The following is a 21,059-nucleotide window of genomic DNA, read 5'->3' as shown; positions in this document are numbered from 1 at the left end:
CAGCTACAACAGTAACATGCTGCTCTAACACTGATACTTCAGTATTAATAATCTAATGATGTCATATGTTATAATATTAGTCAGAGGAACCAAACACTTCTTTTACTGCAATACTTTAACTGCATTTTTCTCTCTCAGAACTGGTGCACATTGAGTCTGTGCTTGTGGCATGAAATGTGCTATATAAAAAGAACTTGACTTGACTTGGTTCTTATGACGTGTTGTCTGACCACGTAGGAAATCAAATGTGTTTATCATTCTGAACAGCTTCAAGGTGGAGTGAATGTAAAAATAATTAAGCAATAAACATCAAAACACAGCATGTCATATTTGGGTTTATATTCAACTAAGGCAGGCATTGTGTGATCCATGTACTGTATTTTTTTTTTTTTTTTTTTTTTACTGTAACTGAAACACATCACAGGAGCGGGATGGGACAGGAGTCATTCTTGTGGGCTTGGGACAGGACGGGATTTTTTTTCTTTTTCATCGGATTGGGACGGAATGGGATTATTTTTGTGGGAGTGGGATGGGACAGGACTGAAAATCCACTCCCGTGTCACCCTCTAGTAGTGACCACTGGTCCGTGCCAGACCACTGAATCGGCTAGTGAAGAGCTAACGTGGCTCTGCAAGCTCATGTAGCTCTGCAAGCTAACGTGGCTCTGGCTGGCTTTGTTCAGTGGATAGAGCAAATGAACTGTGTTGTGCTTACCTCGACAAAAAACGTCTCCTGTTCCACGTCCTGGGCGCCAAAGAATTGGCGGTGAACCATTCAAAATTTCAGCATCCGTTAGCGTGCGTCCGCTCAGAACAGGCGGTTAACTGAATTCAAAAGTCTGTCCGTACACTTCTCCAATGTGAACGCTTGCCAGCATGGAACAGTGTTCAGCGATAGCTCATGTCATGGTGGCCTCAGACTTTTTTGCAGAGTCAATTTTTTAAACCATAAATGGCAGCTTGTTTTGGGTGGAACTGTTATAAGGCTTTGCCTTTTGAGTATGTTTTTGAGTTGTCATGTGTCTTTTTACATCATTTAGTTCGGCATAGAAATCAGCCCTACAATACATGCAGTATGCCCGTGTATCATTACCAATAAACGGCTTCAACCAGCCTTTGAATTCAGGGTTTGATTCCCACTCCTTTCTGTATTTTTGAGTGTACAGTTTAGACTGAGACATGATGAGCTAGCCAGCTAGATGTTTTGTCACAGAGAGGCACACACACAGTGGACGAGGTGAGTAAGTGACTGAGACTGTGTGAGTGAAATGCTGCGATATATTTTAGTGCTGTGATTTATTTTAGACAAAGAAAAATATACATTTAACTCCCGCCCTGACGGTAAGCCAGGGCGCCTTCGCGCATGCGCGATTCATTTGCACTCTGGACGCGGAGGAGTTAACATCTCCTGCTCTGACTGCAGCTGGGACGGACTGCTGTGCGAGGATTGGGCCGCCTGTGAGTACTTTGAGACGGGGAGGGGCCCACGGTAGCACACGCTGGTCGTTGAGAAGAGTAAGAACGGTACGTGCTTTTACGTCAGAGTCTCCAAAAGTCTCCAATAACATCAGAAAAAGTCGCTAGATTTGTCGCTAGTCGCTTTTTTGAAAAAGAGTCACTAGAGGGATCTGAAAAGTTGCTAAATATAGCGACAAAGTCGCTAAATTGGCAACACTGCGTCCGTTACGTTAGCTGCGCCTGCATTGTGTTCCAAATCGCATACTGCCATATGTACAGCGCACTTTCTCTCTCAGCCGTTTGCTCGCTCGCTCTCTCTCTCTCTCAATTCAATAATCTTTATTGGCATGACTGTAGATTAACAATATTGCCAAAGACATTAAAAATTTACAAATAAAGTACAATAATAAAAGTAAGTCAGAAAACTATAAAAAAAAAATTAAATATATGTTATATAATACAAAATACACCAATCTACAATACAATACACCAATATATAATATAGAAAAAAAATGAATAAAGAAAAATGTAGATGGTGAGTTACAAGGACTGTAAATATAGACAGGTGTGTCAGGTGTTGTGATGGTTGTCCCTCAGGCTGTGGCATAACCTGACATATGTTGCTGCTGCTAAGCTGCTGACTCTGTTCTCTCCAAGGATGTGTTGCATTTTAGTTTGATCAGGCAGAGAATCAAAGTCAGTGACTTTATGTTTTATTTTTGAGAGGAAGTCGGCTCTAATGTGTTCATACTTGCTGCAGTGCAACAGGAAGTGTGTCTCTGTCTCCACTTGTCTGTGTGGACAGAGCTCACACAACCTGTCCTCTCTGGGCAGCCAGGTCTGCCTGTGTCTGCCTGTGTCTGCCCGTCTCTATGGCCAAGCTGTGGTCACTGAGTCTGTACATGGTCAAAGTCTTCTTCAGTTTCTCATCAGTCACGGTGCTCAGATATTCTGCCACCGTGTACTGTCTATTTAGAGCCAAATAACACTGAAGTTTGCTTTGCGTTTTTGTGGTCGATGTCCAATAGTTAATGTAATGTTCTATTTGTTTCTCTATAATTTGGTGGGTCCAGATTGTGTGAGGGCTGTGCTGAGGTCTTGTGTTGTTAGAGGAGCTGAGCCTCAGGACTAGCTGGCTGAGGGGGCTCTTCTCCATGTTCTCCTCTTGGCATTGCAGAGCTTTGTAGTGGTAGGAGTTGGGGTCACTTGTTTTAAGGTGTTTATAAAATTTGATGGCTCTTTTTTAAATTCTAATTAAAAGGGGGAATTGGCCTAGCTCAGCTCGGCACCCGTTGTTGGGGTTTTACTGTGATCTCTCATGATGATCTTGCAAATATCTGTATGCAGGATTTCGATTGGGTTTTTGTCCCATTTTTCAAAATCTTGATTTGCAAGAGGACCCCACACTTCACTACCATACAGAATAATTGGTTCAATTATAGATTTGAATATTTTGAGCCAGATTCTAATGGGTATATTAATGTTTGAAGATTTCTTTATAGCATAGAAAGCCCTTCTTCCCTTCTCTCTGAGATCATCAACAGCCAGGTTAAAATTTCCGTGGACGTGATGTGTAATCCTAAGTATGTGTAGTCGTGTGTGCTCCACCTCATGAGAGCCCAGGAAAAACCTGGTTTGGTTTCCCTGACCCCTGGGTCGTTTCTGGAATATCATAATTTTGGTTTTGTCCAGATTAACTGTCAGGGCCCAGGTCTGACAGAAGGTTTGCAGGTGATCCAGTTGCTGTTGTAGTGCTTCATTTGATGGAGCCAGCAATATGAGATCATCTGCAAACAGTAGGCATTTAACCTGTGTGTCAGACAGAGTGAGACCAGGGATGTCAGATAGTTCTAGTGATTTGGCCAATTCATCGATATAAATGTTGAAGAGGGTGGGACTGAGACTGCAGCCCTGTTTTACTCCTCTACTCTGGGGGAAGAAATCTGTTTCCATGTTGTTAATTTTAACAGCACATTTCATATGACTGTACATGGTTTTGATGATGTCATAGACCTTCCCCCCTACACCCTTCTCAATTAATTTTAAGAACAGTCCATCATGCCAAATTGAGTCGAATGCTTTTTTGAAGTCTACAAAACAAGAGAAGATTTTCCTCTTGTTTTGGTGGACGTCTTTATTAATGAGGGTGTGAAGGGTGTAGATATGGTCTGTTGTTCTATGTTTGGGTGTGAATCCTATCTGGCTCTTGCTCAGGACATCATGTTCTCTGAGGAAGTCTTGCAGTCGGCTGTTTAGGATGCTGCAGAACAACTTCCCCAGATTGCTGCTGACACAGATGCCTCGGTAATTGTTTGGGTCGAATTTGTTTCCACTTTTAAAGATTGGTGTGATGATTCCTTCACTCCAGAGGTCAGGAAATGTCCGACACCCAGAATAAGGTTAAATAATTTTAATATGGCAATGTTAAATTTATGGTCATCAAATTTTAGCATTTCATTTAAAATGCCATCAGGACCACTGGCTTTCTTTGGCTGCAGTGCCTGGATTTTAGCCAGCAGCTCTGCTTCAGTAATTTGGTAGTCTTGGGGGTTCTGGTTGTCTTTAATGACTGATTCTAAAATTTGTAATTTGTTGAGGAGATTGTTTTGGGCCGAATTCAGGGGAACAGCAGTATACAGACTTTCAAAGTGATTTTTCCAGATGTCACCATTTTGAATAGCCAATTCTTCTTTTTGTGGTTTGCTGAAAGAGTGCCATTTCTTCCAGAAGTCACTAGAGTCAATGGACTCTTCAATTATTTGTAACTGATGCCTCACATGCTGTTCTTTTTTAGTTCTGAGTGTTTTTCTGTATACTCTCAGTGTTTCCCAGTACTGGAGGCGGAGCTCAGGGTTGTCAGGTTGTCTGTGTTTTTGATTTGACACATTTCTGAGAGTTTTTCTCAGTTGTCTGCATTCTGTGTCAAACCACTCGTCATTGGTCGGGTCTTTTGGTCTGTGGTGCTGGCGCTTTTTCAGACTGGATAAGTCTGCCACATGGTCAAATATGTTGTAGATGTCCTGTACAGCCTGTCTGAGGCCGTCCTGATTGAGGGGATACGAGGTGGAAAGAAAACAGTCTAAATGGGATTGAAAGACTGGATTTTTGATTGCTGTCTGGTATTCGTCTTTGCTTTTGTTTGTCCATTTATAAGGTTGTTTTCTGTAGGTCAGATTGCAGGGTTCTACTGTGTGAGGGTCGTTTGTTGTCGTTTTAATGTAGAGTGTGATTTTACTATGGTCTGATAAGGGGGTTAAGGGGCTGACTGTAAATGCTCTCAGGTAGAAGGGGTCTAGGTCGGTGATGCCATAGTCTACTGTGCTGTTGCCAAGAGGAGAGCTATGAGTGTAAAGACCGAATGAGTCCTCAAGCCGACCGTTAACCATGTACAGACCCAATGTTCGGCAGAGCTGCAACAGTTGCTGCCCACTTTTATTGATAGTTTTGTCAAAGTTGTTTCTGCGGGGGTGTGAAGGGAGGGGGATGCTGACTTGACCAGGTATATGTTTGTCTCCCTGTGTGCTGATAAAGTCTGGTTCTGTACCAGTCCTGGCATTCAGGTCTCCACAGATCAGTACACTTCCCTGGGCCTGGAAGTAACTAATCTCATCTTCGAGAATGGAGAAACTGTCTTCATTAAAATAAGGGGATTGTGATGGGGGGATATATGCTGCACACAGGAATACATCTTTATCTGTGGTGATAAGGTCTTTAGATTTTGAGCCAAATTGAAAATTCTCCTTTTTTGATTAATTCAATGTATTGTACAAGGTTTGCCTTATACCAGATCAGCATTCCCCCTGAATCCCTTCCTTGTGTTACTCCCTTTAGTTTGGTGGACGGGGACATTATCTCTATGTAGCCTGAGGGACAACCAGTGGAGACATCTCCTCTACACCAAGTCTCTTGCAATATAAACACATCTGCATTTTCTAACTCTCTAATAAAGTCTGAGGTCCTGCTCTTAAGGCCAAGAGCAGAAGATCTCAGACCCTGAACATTCAAACAAGAGATGACAAAAGATTTAGATTTCATTTAAAACTCAGAAGGCTGCATTTGGTGATCAAAATGAGATAAACTACTAAGTCAAAGAAAATAATTTAAGAGTATCTACATGACATATTATAAAAGGTAACAAATCAATAACTGGTATATTAAATAATCAATACTTATGTACAGTGTAAATGTCCTTTTTTTTTTTTTTTGAAACTGTATGAGCACAAGAAATACTCTAATAATAATTCATACAGTGTCTATTGTGGTACCTGTCCAATCAGATGAGAGCAAAGCAGGCTGAGCATCTGCTGAATGTCCCTCAGTTCATTGTGTGGGGGGGTGGTTAAGGTTGGTTCTGCTGCTCTCCGGACCACCTGGGCATAACTCAGTGGGCTAGGGTGTGGCTCTTGTCGCTGTGGTTGGGGTGGGGCCCCTAGGGACAGGAGTGACTGTGGTCTGGCTTGAGGGGGATCATGGTTGCCTTTGTGGGGTCTGATTTGGACATGATGTGGGTGGGGCTGAGGGTGGTCTTGTCTCCATTGTGTTGGTCTGGATGTTGGTTGAGGGTGTCTTGGTGTTCTGTGGGGGTTGTGGGCTGATGTGCTCTTTCTGCGGGCCGTGGATTGGTCTCTGTTGAGAGCGACGCTTTTCAGTGTTTGGGCGAAGACGGGGACTGTGCTTTTAAACAGATGGACGTAGTCGTAGAGACAGCTGATGTCCAGGGTGGGGTGGTGGGCTAGGTGGACATTGGGTCTCCGTGCACAGTCTCTGGACAGGCTGCTGTTGATCCTGTGGATGGTGTCAGGGTGGAAGTCTTTCTTGGGAGCAGAGTGGATATGACCACTCTGCTGTTGGGGAAGGTGGTGGAGGCTTTCTCTGTCACTCTCTTGAGTGACTCTGACACCCTCTCCTGCTGGCTCCGCAGATCATTGGTGCCAGTGTGGATGATGATGTGACTCGGGAGATCCAAGCCGCTCCTCTGACAGCAGGTCTATGGCATGGTGGGTGTTTGGACACCAGATTTTAGCCACTTTGTGGGTGGGGAAAAGTTTCTTTTCATTTAGGAATTTTCCATTGGAGTCAATGAGGAGGACAATGTCTGTCTTCTCTCTCTGTTGTGCTGGTCTGGTGGAATGAGGGGAGGTGCTGGTCTGTGGGCTGGATGTGGAGCTGGGGGTGGAGGTAGGTTCTTGGATTGGTGGGTCCTGGCTGCTCACAGGGTCCTGGTTGTGGTCTAGTTTTTCATCCAGGTCCTGTGTAGCTCCACCTCTCTCCTGAGGCTGTTTTGACAGAGTGGTGAGTGCTCTGCTGTGCTCCTCTCTCTCTCCTCTGAGCTCCTCCACCTCCTTTGACAGAGAGGTAAGTTCTCTCCTGTGCTCCTCTCTCTCTCCTCTGAGCTCCTTCACCTCCTCTGTCAGAGCTGTCAGTGCTGCTAGACGCTGCTCTCTGTCCTGATGCAGCTCTCTGATCTCAGTCCTGAGCAGGCTCAGCTCTCTCCTGCAGCTGTCCCTGTCCTGCCTCAGCATGCCCAGCTCTGTGCTGATGGTACAGGGATCAGGCTGAGCTGTGGTGGGCTGGCATGGCTTTTGGCTGATCAGCTCTCTCAGTTGTACAAGTTCTCTCTCCAGCTCTGTGAATTTCACCTTCAGTTCGGTGATGGTGCGGTTCAGCTGGGGGTCCTGGACCTGCTCTGGGCTGGTGGGCTCCTTCTCTTCAGGGGGCTGCTCAGTAGTTAGGCAGCTGGGAGCTGGGACCTGGGAACTGTCAGTGGAGCTAGATCTCTCCTGCTGGGCTCTTTCCTTTATAAGGAGGAAGTCCATCTCAAACAGTTTGAGGTTCCCCTGCACTATGATAGTCCCATTCTTGTATAAGTTTACTGTCATCATGAAAGTATCTGAATCCTCTGCTTCTTTTATTTTTATTTTCCAGCCGTTACAGATCCTCTTTTTTGACAGAGGGGTAGTGGGCACTGATGGCAGAGTGCCATGCTAGCGGCTGGTCTGTGAAGAGGATCAGGTTGCTGACCTCCCCGGTCTTGTAAAGATCAGAAAACAGGGTTTCTGGTCTTTCTTTTAGCAGTTTTTGTTTAAATGCCTTCCTGGCAGTCTCATTGGTTACATCAGGAGGATAGAGGAGAGGAACAGCCTCTGTGCAGCCTTTGGTGGACTCCATCAGGCTCTGCTGCTGTTGAACTGCTGCTATTTAAATTCCTTGGCAACAGTTGCTAAGGGTCTTGTTTACAGCTAGCTGTGTTATGCTAGCTTAAGTTTATTTAGTGTTCAGCAATTTTTTGTTTCCTCTTTTTAAATGTTATATTTTCTTTCTGATGGTTTCACTCACTTGCGTCTTCAGCTGTTTTCCTCCTCTTTGCTTGACCTTTTTTTTGTTGCTGGTTGGACAGTTAGGCTAACTGTCAGTTTGGCAGTTGGTTCCGTTGTTTTCCAGTCTATCACTGTTTTCTGAGGTTTTTGCTGTTTTTTTTTCCTTCTTGGTAGATTTTTTTAAAAACAACGGTTTTCTCTTCTGTTTTCTTCCGGCTCTTAGAAGAATAGTAGTTTATCTCACTTTAAAACATCCAAAAAAGCAAAAATATTCAGGAGCTCATGTTCATGCTCATCTTCATGGAATCTCTCTCTCTCTCTCTCTCTAATCTCCTCTCTTTCTCTCTCTGTCTCTCTCAAATAAGCAAATGACTGTACTCTGAAGTTTTTAAATAAGTATCAGGGGCAACAAGCTAAACTTACTGCTGGCTTAAGGTGAGCTAGCAGTTAAGGTGGACCAGTTGTAGGTGGCTCAAAAGGTGATGTAGCGGAGGTGGAAAAACCGCGATGCATTGTAGGCTTTGCAGGCAATTGGAAAGTTGTTTATGTTTCGCGACCCTACGCTTGTGTTCTCTTGTTGTTGTTTTAGCATTTTAAAAGTAACTGTATAGTTTGAAAATGGTGCAGACTTGCTGTGTCATTAACTAGGCTACCACAATCGTTCTCACGATCTCTACTGGAAGAAGATCGAAGGGCTATATAATGTGATAGGCCTATATTTTGATAGCAAATACTGAATATAGAACTAGAGACAAATCTAACACAGCTGTGCAGTCAGGACTTTTAATCCCGTTTTTAAAAAAAGAAAAAAAAGTACACATCTTGATGTCACTAAAACATTGTTTCTCAGTTGTCTCCCTTAAAGATTTGGCATTCCTAAATTCGTCGCCGGTATAATAACTTATACCGTTGACGAGATAGAGGACAAGCCCAGCTTCAGTCAACGGCGGCAGGGCTTTTCCGACACACTTTTCCTTTGCCTGGTCCATTTAAATCTCTCGCTTCACGTCTCTCTCCCGGCACAACGCAATGTAAACAAAACAATTTGCCCGTAAAAATGGCGCTGGTTACACACAATGCATTGCGAAGTCACGTGCCCTTTTGAGCCCTGTTCTGCATTTTGCATGTGAAAATTCTCAATGCCACTTACAGCACTGATGTTAAGCTGAAAATAGATTAGATTTTCTTTTTCTGCAAATAATATGCACACAAATATTCATAATTTGCTTTTAAACTGTGTGCATTTTTATTATTTTAGAGACACATAGTAAGCCTGTTGTGTTTGGTCGTCCTTGCACATCTCTTCTTTTAAAGTGTCCTTTGCTCTATCCAGTTTTATTGTATGTAATTGTGATAATGAAGAAAAAAATAATAGTATGGAATTCGCTGCGTTTTTGGAATATGACAATAAGACAATATCTATAGTTTTCTATTGCATTAAGTGTCCGATAAGAAACATATTTACTAGGACCTACTTTTATGAAATAACAGAAAAATGTATTATTTAATCATGTTTTTCCTTGAAATTGACATACTTTTAACATTACAGTGGTGGAAAAAAGTTTTTGGACACCCTTAAAATTTTACACAATCTCAAATATTATCATGAAATATTTGTGGAAAAATCTTTTTTGTGTTTCAAAAGGTGTGGCTGCATTAGACAGATACAAACAAATACAAATGATATTTTTTTGTTTATTGTTTACAAGAAAAACTAACAAAACTAAATTCTTGACAGTTTCAATATGTCAGTTCTCAATATTGTCGGTATCAAAGTCAACAAATAACAGAGAATGTGTTCAAAACTGAACAAAAAATAAATAAACCATCACGTCATCAAATTAATATTTAGTAGTCCTGCCATTGGCACGTAGTAGAGCTCTAATCCTGGCTGGCATGTTCCCCACAAGCCTTTCACACTGTTGAGGGGTAATCTTGTCCCATTCTTCTTGAATTATTGCTTTTAATTCTTCTAAATTCTTTGGTTTATGCTTTGAAACAGACCTTTTGATAATCCACCACAGATTTTCAATGGGACTCATGTCCGGGGATTGAGCTGGCCACTCTAAGACCTGGATACTGTGCTCCTGCAGCCAAGTTCTACTGGCCTTGGATGTGTGGCAAGGGGCATTATCTTGTTGAAACATCCAGTTTTTACCTCGACGGAACAGTGCGCAGAAGGGAGCATGTGGGTTTGAGAATGGTACAATACTTGGTAGAGTTCAATGTGCCATCACAGACAGTGAGATGACCAACACCAGCAGCACTCATGCATCCCCAAACCATGATACTGCCTCCACCATGCTTGACAGTAGGTACTGTACATGCTGGAGATAATGCTTCGCCTGGCCTTCTGCGTACCCTCACATTAGTAGGAGGAAGATAAAGCTGGAAACTGGACTCATCTGACCACAAAATCTTCTTCCAATTCCTGGCTGTCCAGTTCTTGTGTGCCTGGGCCCAACGACGCCGGGCTAACCTCTGTCTCTCATTGATCAGGGGCTTCTTGATAGCCTTGTAGGACTTTAAGCCATGATCTAAAAGTCGCCACGTCACGTACAGTGCGGGTGGAACACTGGACACCAGTTTGGTTTGACCACTGCTGCTGAAGCTCCTGTGATGTCATTCGGCGGTTTTGCCTGCACGTGCGGATCAGGATGCGGTCATTTCTTGCTGAAGAAACCTTGGACGCCCAGATCTTGGTTTGTCTTCCAAGCTGTTGGTTCGTCTGTATTTCTGCAGAGTGTATCCAACTGCTGAAGGACTGCATCTGCACTTCCTGGCTATCTGGCGGCAGCTGTACCCTTCCTGGCTGAGAATCTTTATCTTCAGGCGTGTTTCCTGCGTTAGGTTCCTTGTTTTAGCCATTTTTGTGTCTGAAGAACTTTCAAATGTGCTGGCTTTATGTAGACACGAAGCTTGGCAACAAAAATTGTGTCTTTTAATAAAAAGAACGACCTTCATCACTGGTACCAAAATGACCCAATACTCAAAATTTCTTATGTATTTTTATGGAACCAATCAATTTTAAGTTTTTAATGGCTTTTTAGGATTTATTTAGTATTTTGGCTGTGACTGTACTAAAAGAAACTGCACTTGAAGACCTAAGAGTGATTCTTAATGCAGTATTTCACAAATGCATGGGGTGTCCGAAAACTTTTTTCCATCAGTGTATACTCTTTAGAAATAAAGGTATGATCTTGCTGAGTAGTTAACGGATTTATACCGTAAATTCAAATGTAAACATCAGCAAAATCTGTTATTTTGGGGCGTTGGTAGTTTAGTGGATAGAGCAGGCACTCCATGTACAAGGCTGTTGCCGCAGCGGCCCGGGTTCGACTCCAGCCTGTGGCCCTTTGCTGCATGTCACTCAATTCAATTCAATTCAGTTCAATTCAAACAGCTTTATTGGCATGAACAGAAATATGTTGTTGTCAAAGTATTTCACAGGATATTTACATACAAACTTATAATATTACAATTCAATACAATACAATATAATTTATACAATTCGATATAAATCCATGCATTTTAGGATGTTATAGTGAGTGAGTCCCTCAGGTTGTGGCAGGCAGATACATATTTAGCTGCCAGAGGAGCTGCTGTTCCTTCACTCAGCAGAACTGACAGTTTCTCCTCTGGTGTATGAAAGTCTGTTATTTTCCTAACTATTTCCCCAAAGTGCAAGTTTCTTATTGAAGAAAACTTGTCGCAGTAGAGGAGGAAGTGCATCTCTGATCTCTCCTGTGGAGCAGTGACCACATACACGCTCCTCTCTGGGCAGCCATGTCTGTCTGTGTCTTCCTGTCTCTACAGCTAGTTGGTGGTCACTGAGCCTGTATTTGGTCAGGATCCGTCTCTGCTTCCTATCTCTGACAGAGGGCAGATATTCGACCAATTTATATTCTCTGTTCAGAGTCAAATAACAATTTAGTCTATTTTGAGTTTTTGTTTCAATTTTCCAGTGTTGTAAATATAGGTCTTTTGATTGACCCTCTCTCTCTCCCCCCTTCACAATTGTCTGTCCTATCAATGAAAGGTTCAATGCCCACAAATATATCTTAAAAACAAAAAAAACAACAAAAAAACTGTACAGTATTGCTTACAGTATTTTTCCATGAATTTTAATTTTTTTTATTCTTCACAGTAAAATTCTGTGTTTTATACATATTATGACCATAAAAAATAAAGTTATGTACTGTTTCTTGATTTATGGTAATTCAATGTATTTACTACGGTGATGTACTATTTTGAAGGTTCCCTTTTTTAACTGTTGCTATTTGACAGTATTTTACCGTGATTTCTACAAAAAAATTTTTTACAGTCTGTGCTTAACCCAATCAATTTGTTTACTGCAGACCAAACAATTCAAAACAGAGATGATATATTGGTTACAAGAGATATGTTTATATAAACCTATTCTATAAGTAAGTATTTTTGTGTCTTTTTGTTGCAATCATATAAAACTGTTCATTGTAAAATGTAGCCTGGCGGGCAGCCCGCGAGCCCGCCAGGCTACATTTTACAATGCTAATTGCAAATGTTAGCCGGGCTGCCGGACTACTCTTCATAGTAGCTCGGCCATAGCTTTAAGTTACTCCAGTAGCCGGTGGCAGCCGACTTGGCTAGAGCCATCGCTGGATCCCGGCTAGTGCTAACTCTGGGAGCTAACGCTAATGTTCCTAATGTTCCTTCTCTGTGGGTGAGAGTGATGTGTTAGCAATGTGCCCGGCAGGCTAAAACATCGCTAGTTAGCACTAGTCGGCTGCCACCGGCTACTGGAGTAACTTACAGTTATGGAGCGCTTCTACCAGCTCTTCTAGTCACTGAGCCTCACCTCCATCTCAGCAAATATATTACATTTATTACAAGTACCATCATCATTGAAGTAGGCAGGGGAATAGCTAAACACAGCAGAGACCGAGAGTGAGTGAAAGACATCGCGAACTGCTAAACTAAGTAACTAGTAAATCTGAACATGTAAACAACTGTGGGGTTGCTAAAAAGTCGCTGCTAAAAGAAGGAAATATTGTCATTGCAATATTGATCAGTGTGATTACACATAGCACATTGTCCTCATATCTGCTGCCCTAATGCCATCCCATACACACATTAGCTGTCGGGCCTCATACTGCAAACCACGTCTTTTACCATTACCTGCTCAGTCAGAAGGTTTTGGCTGACTGTAACAGGTGATATTTTTATACTACAAATAAAAATAAGCTATTTTGCCACTGATGAAATACTGTTGCTTTTAAAAACTGTTACTGATGTAATTTTTCCCCTCTGCTTGGGAGTTGTGCCTCCTGTATTGTCAGATATTGATGAGGGTGCAGCTTCTGATCGGTAAGAGGTCTTGAGAAATGCAGTCTCTCTGAACCTGCACAATCTGCTGTTTTTATGGAAGTATCTTATTTTTTTCTTTCCTTGAGAACAGGGGGAACTATTGAAGATATGATTTATCCTTGGTTATCTAATGTGTGTGTATATAGGGAGGGCCAATTTCAAGTGGAAGGCGTAGAAATGCTCGGCACTGATGTGGGTGAGACTACACTGGAAGCATCAGAGGTTCACAAAATGCTACAAGAAAGGTGACTTTTCCGGTTGTAATTTCTAGATCAGAGTATATTCTAGATTTATATTTCGCCATGATCTCATTAGATCCTGTATTGCACAAAGTAAACTAACTTCAGGGTACTGTTCATTATCCTTGCATCACATTATTTTTGTCTTTACAGTTTTGATGTGGGACAGATGGACCTTGAGGAGGACCAAGTAAACACACTGGAAAATTGTGTGTAAGTAAAGTCTTATTTGTTTGTATTTATTTATGTAATTTACAGTAACAGTCTCATGTTTTATCATTTTTTGTAGGGGTGTCAAATTATCACGTTAATTGCGAATAATTAATTACAGCCATATTTAACGCGCTATGTTTTTTGATTGCGTTAATCTCATTTTTAATCTCTAACTTTACTGTTTCTGTATGCCACAGAGTTGCCTTTTATAAAAATCCGTCTGTAGGCGTACGAATGGGCTTCTTTGTGCTTGAGTTGTGGGAGAGCTGCAGCGCTACAGAGCAGAGCCCAGCATCAGCATTGATGACTGTCCCCTGCAGTGGTGGTCTGCTCACTCAGGAGCCCTATGAAAAGCTGTCTGCCCTAGCACGCAAGCAGTGTTGGGTAAGGGTTACTTTAAAAGTAATCAAAGTACGTTACTGCGTTTCTTTTTTAAAAAGTAACTAGTTACTTTACTGCGTTACTCCCTGAGTAAAGTCACTCAGTTACTTTAAAAGTACTTCCAACGTTACTCCCTGAGAAAAGTAACTCAAGCACTTTTAAAGTACTTTTGAGTATTCTACATTTCCTATTGGGCAATGGACCACAGGGCGCTAAGCCTACATTTTTTGTCTCCAAAATTAAAATTATGGACCACTTGCCCTTCACTGAGATCCAATTCTCCCATCACAGCCGTCACTTTGACCAGTAGAAGCACAGAACGATCTACTGCCGTCGACAACTGTATGACAACAACACCCCAGTGTTTTTAATATTTCCTCTAGGGATGTTACCACACAGAGTAAAAGGGGGAAATGATGGTGTGAAACAGCAGAGGCACTTTGTCAACCTGCTGAGTTAACGTTACTGTCATTAGCATCAAGCTAGCAAACAATGGTACATCCTCACGGTCGGACATAAAGTAATAACATTAACAAATAGCGGCGGGGCTTTTACTCACCGCAACTGCAGAGGCTCCCAGCTTCATTTGAAACAAACTACATCATAGACGGTCCGTTATTTATTAATCCCTCTGTGTGTTTATATATTTACTTTTCATCCGCTCTGTTGTCTTTGTAAAGTTAACATATCGCACCGTCATTTCAAACTCAACACTTGTTTCAAATTAAAAGACCCTTATAACCTCGGCTAGAGAATCCCTCCATTTTCTAAATAGGCTTTTATTCTGAAACATTTGTCAGAACTTCCTGTGGAAGATACAGTAGCTTGATAGTTTACGTATGGCGCTTCAAATGCCATCTGCTGACGCTTTTAGGTGACTACAACAACATGTCGGCTAGCACATGAACACACACAGTTCTGGCAGTGACTCAAATAATAGTGAAAGTAATAAAAATAGGACAAGAATAACCCGATGACATCACACACGCCGTGAAAGACGACCGGGGATAATTGGTGAGTACCAGCGTGTAGCGTGTACCAGGCATAATGCAAGTCCTGAGTCTGAAATATGTCTGTCAGCGAGTCCTACTCCACCTATTTAGACTCCACCGTAGACAACGGCAGCATTTCTCCGACCACGTAGCGAGCCACAAGCTCCGTGGCTTCTTTCAGACTGATAGGTTTAACATTATCTCCGTCATGAGAACCAAACGACAGCCGTTGCTGTTTCGGAGCTGAAGGACCAGCGTTCTAAAAGTAACGGAAGTAACTGATGTCTTGTTTGAAAATGTACTTAAGTATTTGATTACTCCAACTAACAGCCAACTAACGCGTTAGGTTACTCGTTACTGCAAAAAGTAATCAAAGTACTCTAATGCGTTACAAAGTACAAAGTAACGCGTCATACCCAACTCTGCATGCAAGTATCTGACCTCCCTGGCAACCTCCGTGTAATTTTCGGGACAATCAGGGCAGGATTCAGGACAACTGCTTGGATTTCGGGACAGTCCCAAAATCCAAGCAGTTGTCCTGAATCCTGAATCCTGCCCTGGTCGTCCTGAAAATTACACTAGAGCAGAGTCTGGAGTAGTTATTGCCCGATAAAACATTAAAAACTGATCATGGTGGTTGAGTTGTCATGCAGCTCCCACCGGCTACACATTGGCTGCAGCAGTTCCTACATGAATTATGGGTGTTGTAGTTTGAAGAAGAGAAGACAGCGGAAGTTGCAGCCGCAAGGACAGGGAAAGCGCAGGCAGCCACGACAAATGATTTGCACGTTGCAGTGCAGCCTCTTGTTCTAACTGTTCAAAATTCTTCTATAAACTGATACAGCTGTAACGAATGTACCAGGTGTCTTTTATTTTGTTAGCTTTTATTTTTTTAATAAGTTTAAAGGACAAGTGCACTTACATTGATCACTTCCATGAAATAAAACGAGAATTTGGAAAAGAGAAAAATGATTTAGAAAATTGTTAAAATAAAATTAGGGAACTGATCACAGATGTATGGGAATGCTGAATGTCACCAGCTTCTACAAGATTCAGGTCACCTACTGTGTTGACACAGTTACAGAGTTTTGGGATGATAAAAGGTCAGAGGTCATTCAGTGTCTACAGGGCCAGGATGTTGTTTGTTTGGGTGACTTATGAATATCAGTATTCATTATCAATTATGGATTCCAATTTATGTTGTCACCTTAGTTATTGTTATTTTAAAATAAGACTAATGTGAGTGACATGTAGCTCTTATCTCCAACTAATTGTTTGTTCTTTCTCTTGTTGGAGATGGAGGGAATGATTCACCAGGTACCAGATTGTTACTGTTAATGTGCCAGGGAGTTGCAGAAGTCTATAGTTATTGCCAGCTTGGCAGTCATGACTTTTTTTTAGTGAATATATTTTCGAAAATTTTGAATTTTGTTTAGATTGAACAACTGAAATGGTTTTACAGAGGCTTATTTTTTCTGTCTTGCATTCAACAGGTCATAATGCTCAGTACTGCAGTTACTCCACCATGGCAGAGTCCACAAAGGAAATAATCAGTGTTGTAACTTTGGACAAGAGGCAGACAGGATGGTCCTTGGTCATCATGGAAAGGGAGGCCTTTATCCAGACAGTGGAGAAACTTCATGCCGAGGTTAAACTTGTGGAATTCTGCACAGATGCACATGTCAGGATTGGAGCCCTAAAGAGTGAGTACTCGTGTAAATCTTACTGATAACTGGTTGTACTGTACTATACTCTATAATCCTACGTGTAGTATCTCACAGTAATACTGTGGTTCTTTTTCTCTCTTAGACCCAGAGAGAGGAAAATTTAAAGACTATGGTATAAGGCACAGCCTTGACATGTGGCAGGGTGCCAAGAACCTGGCAAAAAAGATTGCACAAGTGTTTGCAGTGACTGAGAATTGTTGTTGTGCCAAAACATCAATACTAATATTCTCATGATCTCCAGGCTGCACTGGTAAAGGGGAATGGCATACTCCTCACCTGGTTAAAGGATATCATTAACCATTTCTGGTGGTGCTGCAAGAAGGCAGACACGGCAGAACAATTTTTTGTGAGTTTACATATTTGATTCTTATGGTCATATGCAGCCTAGACTCACAAGTCAGCAGGGGTGGGTAGTAACGCGTTACAAGTAACGCACGTGAGTAAAAAAGTATTTTTTTTGAGGAACGAGTACTTTTTAAGTTCCTTTTTTAAAACTATACTCCTACTCTTACTGAAGTATATTTTTAAGCCAGTAATCTACTTTTTACTTCATTTGCCATTTACCTTCGTTACATCTACCGTATATTTCCAAATAGCCGCCGGGGCTTTGACCCCATTTTGCGTATTAAACGCCGGTCCGATTAAACGCCGGGGCAATTATTTCCTCATTCATTGCTTCAAGGAGGGGTGCGCCTTTACACACTGGTCGGTGGTGAAGTGGCGCACATGACTAGTGGACGGACGGACGGACAGACAGCCACGTATCTAAAACAGGTAATACATCTGGCTACATCTTTCCCACATCAAATGTCCGTGATCGCCTTGACCCGCGTGTGTAAAAGTGCACACTTGTCCGTGTCCTCTCACTGCGGATGCTGTGATTTGATGGCCACTCATTGTAGCCCAGTAATAATAATAATAATAATAATAATAATAAGTTACTGTGGACCTATATGCAATGCCTTTTAATAAAATTACCAGAGAAGTTCGCTGAAAAACAGGTAATGTCAGCCTGAATTACGTCCCCGGTGAAAATCACTGACATGCATGGGGAATATGGCTTCTACAGACTCACCATAGCTCACTGTCAGGACTTAGGGACCAGAATTCGGGATGGCGGACCGTCGGAATGGTGATATTCGGTGTGGCGGCCTGTAACTGTTGGTTAAATGGCCCGTACGGATAACTGGGGCTTTACTGGTATAATACAATACCGCCATCCAGTGGTGAAACCCATGTACACGAAAAAAATGACCAGAGCCAGGTCGAAATGAAGAGCTTCTTTTTGTTTGAAAAGAGCCAACTAAGTTAGCATGTTAGAGATTTGCACACATATAATCCCAGTTTAGGACATATTTCTTACAAAACAAGGGAGAGATGGGATTTTCATTTTGTTACTGGTCATTTGTAAAATAGTTCACCTGACACCTGGTGATCTGGCAGGAAAGTCCTACAGGGACCTGTTATACCTTTACAAACACATTTGTGGATGGAACTTGGGAACATTATAGTGCTATTGTTTACCATATATTCAATGGTTTCTTATTTATTTTATTGTTTTTTATTTATTTTGTTAACAGCGAAAAAGACGTAGAAAAGACAAAGAAGTTGGGATGTCATTTCAGTTTTTAAAGCAAGGTCATCCACTCAAATTACAGATAGGGAAATGGGGAAAGAAGAGGTTAGGTGAGGAAAAGAGGGGTAGAGTGATGGAGATGGAGAGTGGAAGATTGGTACCTGCTTCATTAAAAAAAAGTTTTATCAAGTGCTGTTTTTTTTTCATTATTTTGCACTGGTCCGCACAACCTAAAAAATATTCAAATGGAAAGTAACTTGTACTTGAGTAAATTATTAACCAGGTACTTTTTACTTTTATTTGAGTAGGTTTCTCAAATAGTAATTTTACTTCTACTTGAGTTATTTTTTATGTCAGTAATTGTACCTTTTACTTGAGTACACATTTTCAGTACTCTACCCACCCCTGCAAGTCAGTCTTTAGACGCTTTGCTTAACTAAAGACTGATGTTTTTCTCCCTGATTTTGTGTTTAGATGGGCGGATACAATTTCAGAGTTTAAAAAACTCCCTACGTTGCAGAACCAATAGTAAATCCGCAGGGCGGTCCTTCGGTGGCTCGCTGAACTCTTGTGCTCGTAAACATAGTCCCACTAGAAACACGTGTAGCGGTACAAAATGGCTCAAGTCGCTGTAAGTCCTTCATTTCCACAATCTTGTGGACTGAGCACACGTTTGATAAAACGGAGTTAAATCTCTCGGCGTCCATTTTCAAGCTCTCTGTGTGTTTGTGTTCTTGCAGACGAGAAAAGGGGGAGCGCACATTTCCGGGAGGGCGTGTCCTTTTCAAAAATGCAAGAGGTGTTGCTTTGTTGCCGGCCGTTTTTGCCAGTGTGTTAAACACACTTTAGAAAGGAGTGTCCCCAGACTATCAGAAGGCGGAGATCTCTGATTGTCTGGTGGCGAGACTATATGCAGCCCTGATTTGTATGTCATTTAGAATTTCGGGGACAATACGAAGGTTAAACGAGTAAAACATGATAATAGTCTTTTTCCTGCTTTTTCTGCAAGGCACTATGGATTGGAATTATACACCATTGCTGTGGCACTCACACCTGGGCTGTTGGATCCTGCCATCATGAACATCTGCAAGAATTCACCCAAAAGGAAACCATCCAGGAGAACTCTGTGGCACACAAGGCTCTACTGAATATCATTGAGAACAAGAGATGGCTAAAGGATGTCCACAAATATTTAACGTTCAGGTAAATTTATTATACATGTGTAAAAACCAATAACTTACAAAGGGAACACATTTTTAACAATATGTGTCCCATATAGGTCGACAGCTGACCTAGAGGCTTTCCAGAGCCACATTCTAATGTATGCCAGCAAGCGCTACGCCTTCTCACTGCCGGTGTATAAAGCCAGAGTTCTTCTTGCTGCCTTGGATTACAACTTTAACCTCCGAAGAGCATTCATACGGTCAAAAGATGGCAAGAAGATGTGAGTTTCATTTTCACACAATGGCATTTACAATTCATTTCACTAAATATACATGTTAATAATTATTTTTGTCTTTATTTACTGTTAGGGGTGCTAAAATAAAAATGCAGCCATCATGTGGTTTGCAAGTAACTTTACTTCAAATATAGTTTCCAAAGTTGTAGAAATACTGTTTTTCAGATTCAAAAGGCTCTACAAAAGAAACGCCAGGTGGTGGAGTGTATATGCCCTAAAGAGTCCTAAGACATATGGATACATCAGGGAACTGCAGACCAAGATTGTGGCCAAGAGACTGTCCTCGGGTGAGGGGATGCCTGTAAGAAGACCCCAGCGCCCAGATGACCCAAGAAGACTTGGCCCACTCCCACCCATTCCCCCGCCACCCACAGCAGAACTTGCAAAGACACAACTCAGAAGAGGTGATGGTAAGCAATTCTGGAGTTGTTTTCATTTTGTAATGTCAGAGCACAAACCTCTTTCAATGTAAGTGCTTACCTCTTCTGACTAATGTGCTTGTTGTTGTCTCACTATACAGATGCTGTGTGACAACAGGAGCTACCACCTATAGACTCTTCCCCCTGTTATCATCACTTGTCACTGAAAATGTCAACATGAAAATGAAAAATAAAAATTAAGTTAAAAAGTTTGTATTGAAGTTAATTTGTCTTGAAAATATGTGAGTTTATGTTACTGCTTCATATAAACTCAGTCAGGTTATAAATGTATGTCTTCAAGCACAGATTACTGTCATTAACAAGAAGATGACAGAAATGAGTGCTGAAAATGACATTATAAATAGTCTTGTTCTCCACAACTCAAAATTCAGTTTACTGTAAGAGATGACTAAAGAAGCCAGAAGCGCAAATTAGAAGTTTGATTTGTTTTACTTCAGTAAATTACTGAAAACAGTCATCAAAGTGGATTACAGTGTAATTAATAATAACCAATTAATTGTTGCAGCTGTACTGGGATGCACAGTAAACTTCCAAACAGGTGTAACTTTTATAAAATGAAATTTTGTTGTTTCCCGTATGTGTATCCCTGCCATAGAAACATCTTGCCAAACAAAAATTGGATTTTGAACTAATTGATTCAAATGAATTTGAACATTACTTCAAATTCACTTTGGAAAACATGTATGAACCCTGTGTTAACCACAGATCAGAATACTTTTATGGTCTTTTATAATTACATTATTTGTGAATGAAAGTGATCCTCACCATGATTTTAGAAGATATATTTATTTACAAATGAACAATAACTTGTGAATGTAATTACTCTACACAATTATAAATGAAGGTCCATGAAGGTCAGGCCACTTGTCCCTGATCTGCCATACACAGCAGCTAGGGATGACTAACCGGTTT

General features: G+C 41.5%; 1 protein-coding gene and 1 long non-coding RNA gene across 2 annotated transcripts in view; one reads left to right on the top strand and one right to left on the bottom strand.

Annotated features, from left to right (window-relative positions):
- mmd (monocyte to macrophage differentiation-associated) overlaps positions 1-21,059 on the bottom strand; it is a 104,259-nt gene that overhangs the window by 3,476 nt on the left and 79,724 nt on the right. The window lies entirely within an intron of this gene.
- LOC125879685 (uncharacterized) lies at positions 1,391-19,662 on the top strand. The gene is made up of 7 exons (XR_007447963.1): positions 1,391-1,523; positions 13,267-13,377; positions 13,513-13,572; positions 13,770-13,956; positions 16,439-17,018; positions 19,258-19,451; positions 19,528-19,662. It is a non-coding gene; the product is annotated as an uncharacterized LOC125879685 (long non-coding RNA).

Source organism: Epinephelus fuscoguttatus, linkage group LG19 (assembly GCF_011397635.1).
Source record: "Epinephelus fuscoguttatus linkage group LG19, E.fuscoguttatus.final_Chr_v1".
In the NCBI taxonomy this organism is placed as follows: Eukaryota; Metazoa; Chordata; class Actinopteri; order Perciformes; family Serranidae; genus Epinephelus; species Epinephelus fuscoguttatus.
This window is presented reverse-complemented; position numbering and strand designations above follow the sequence as displayed.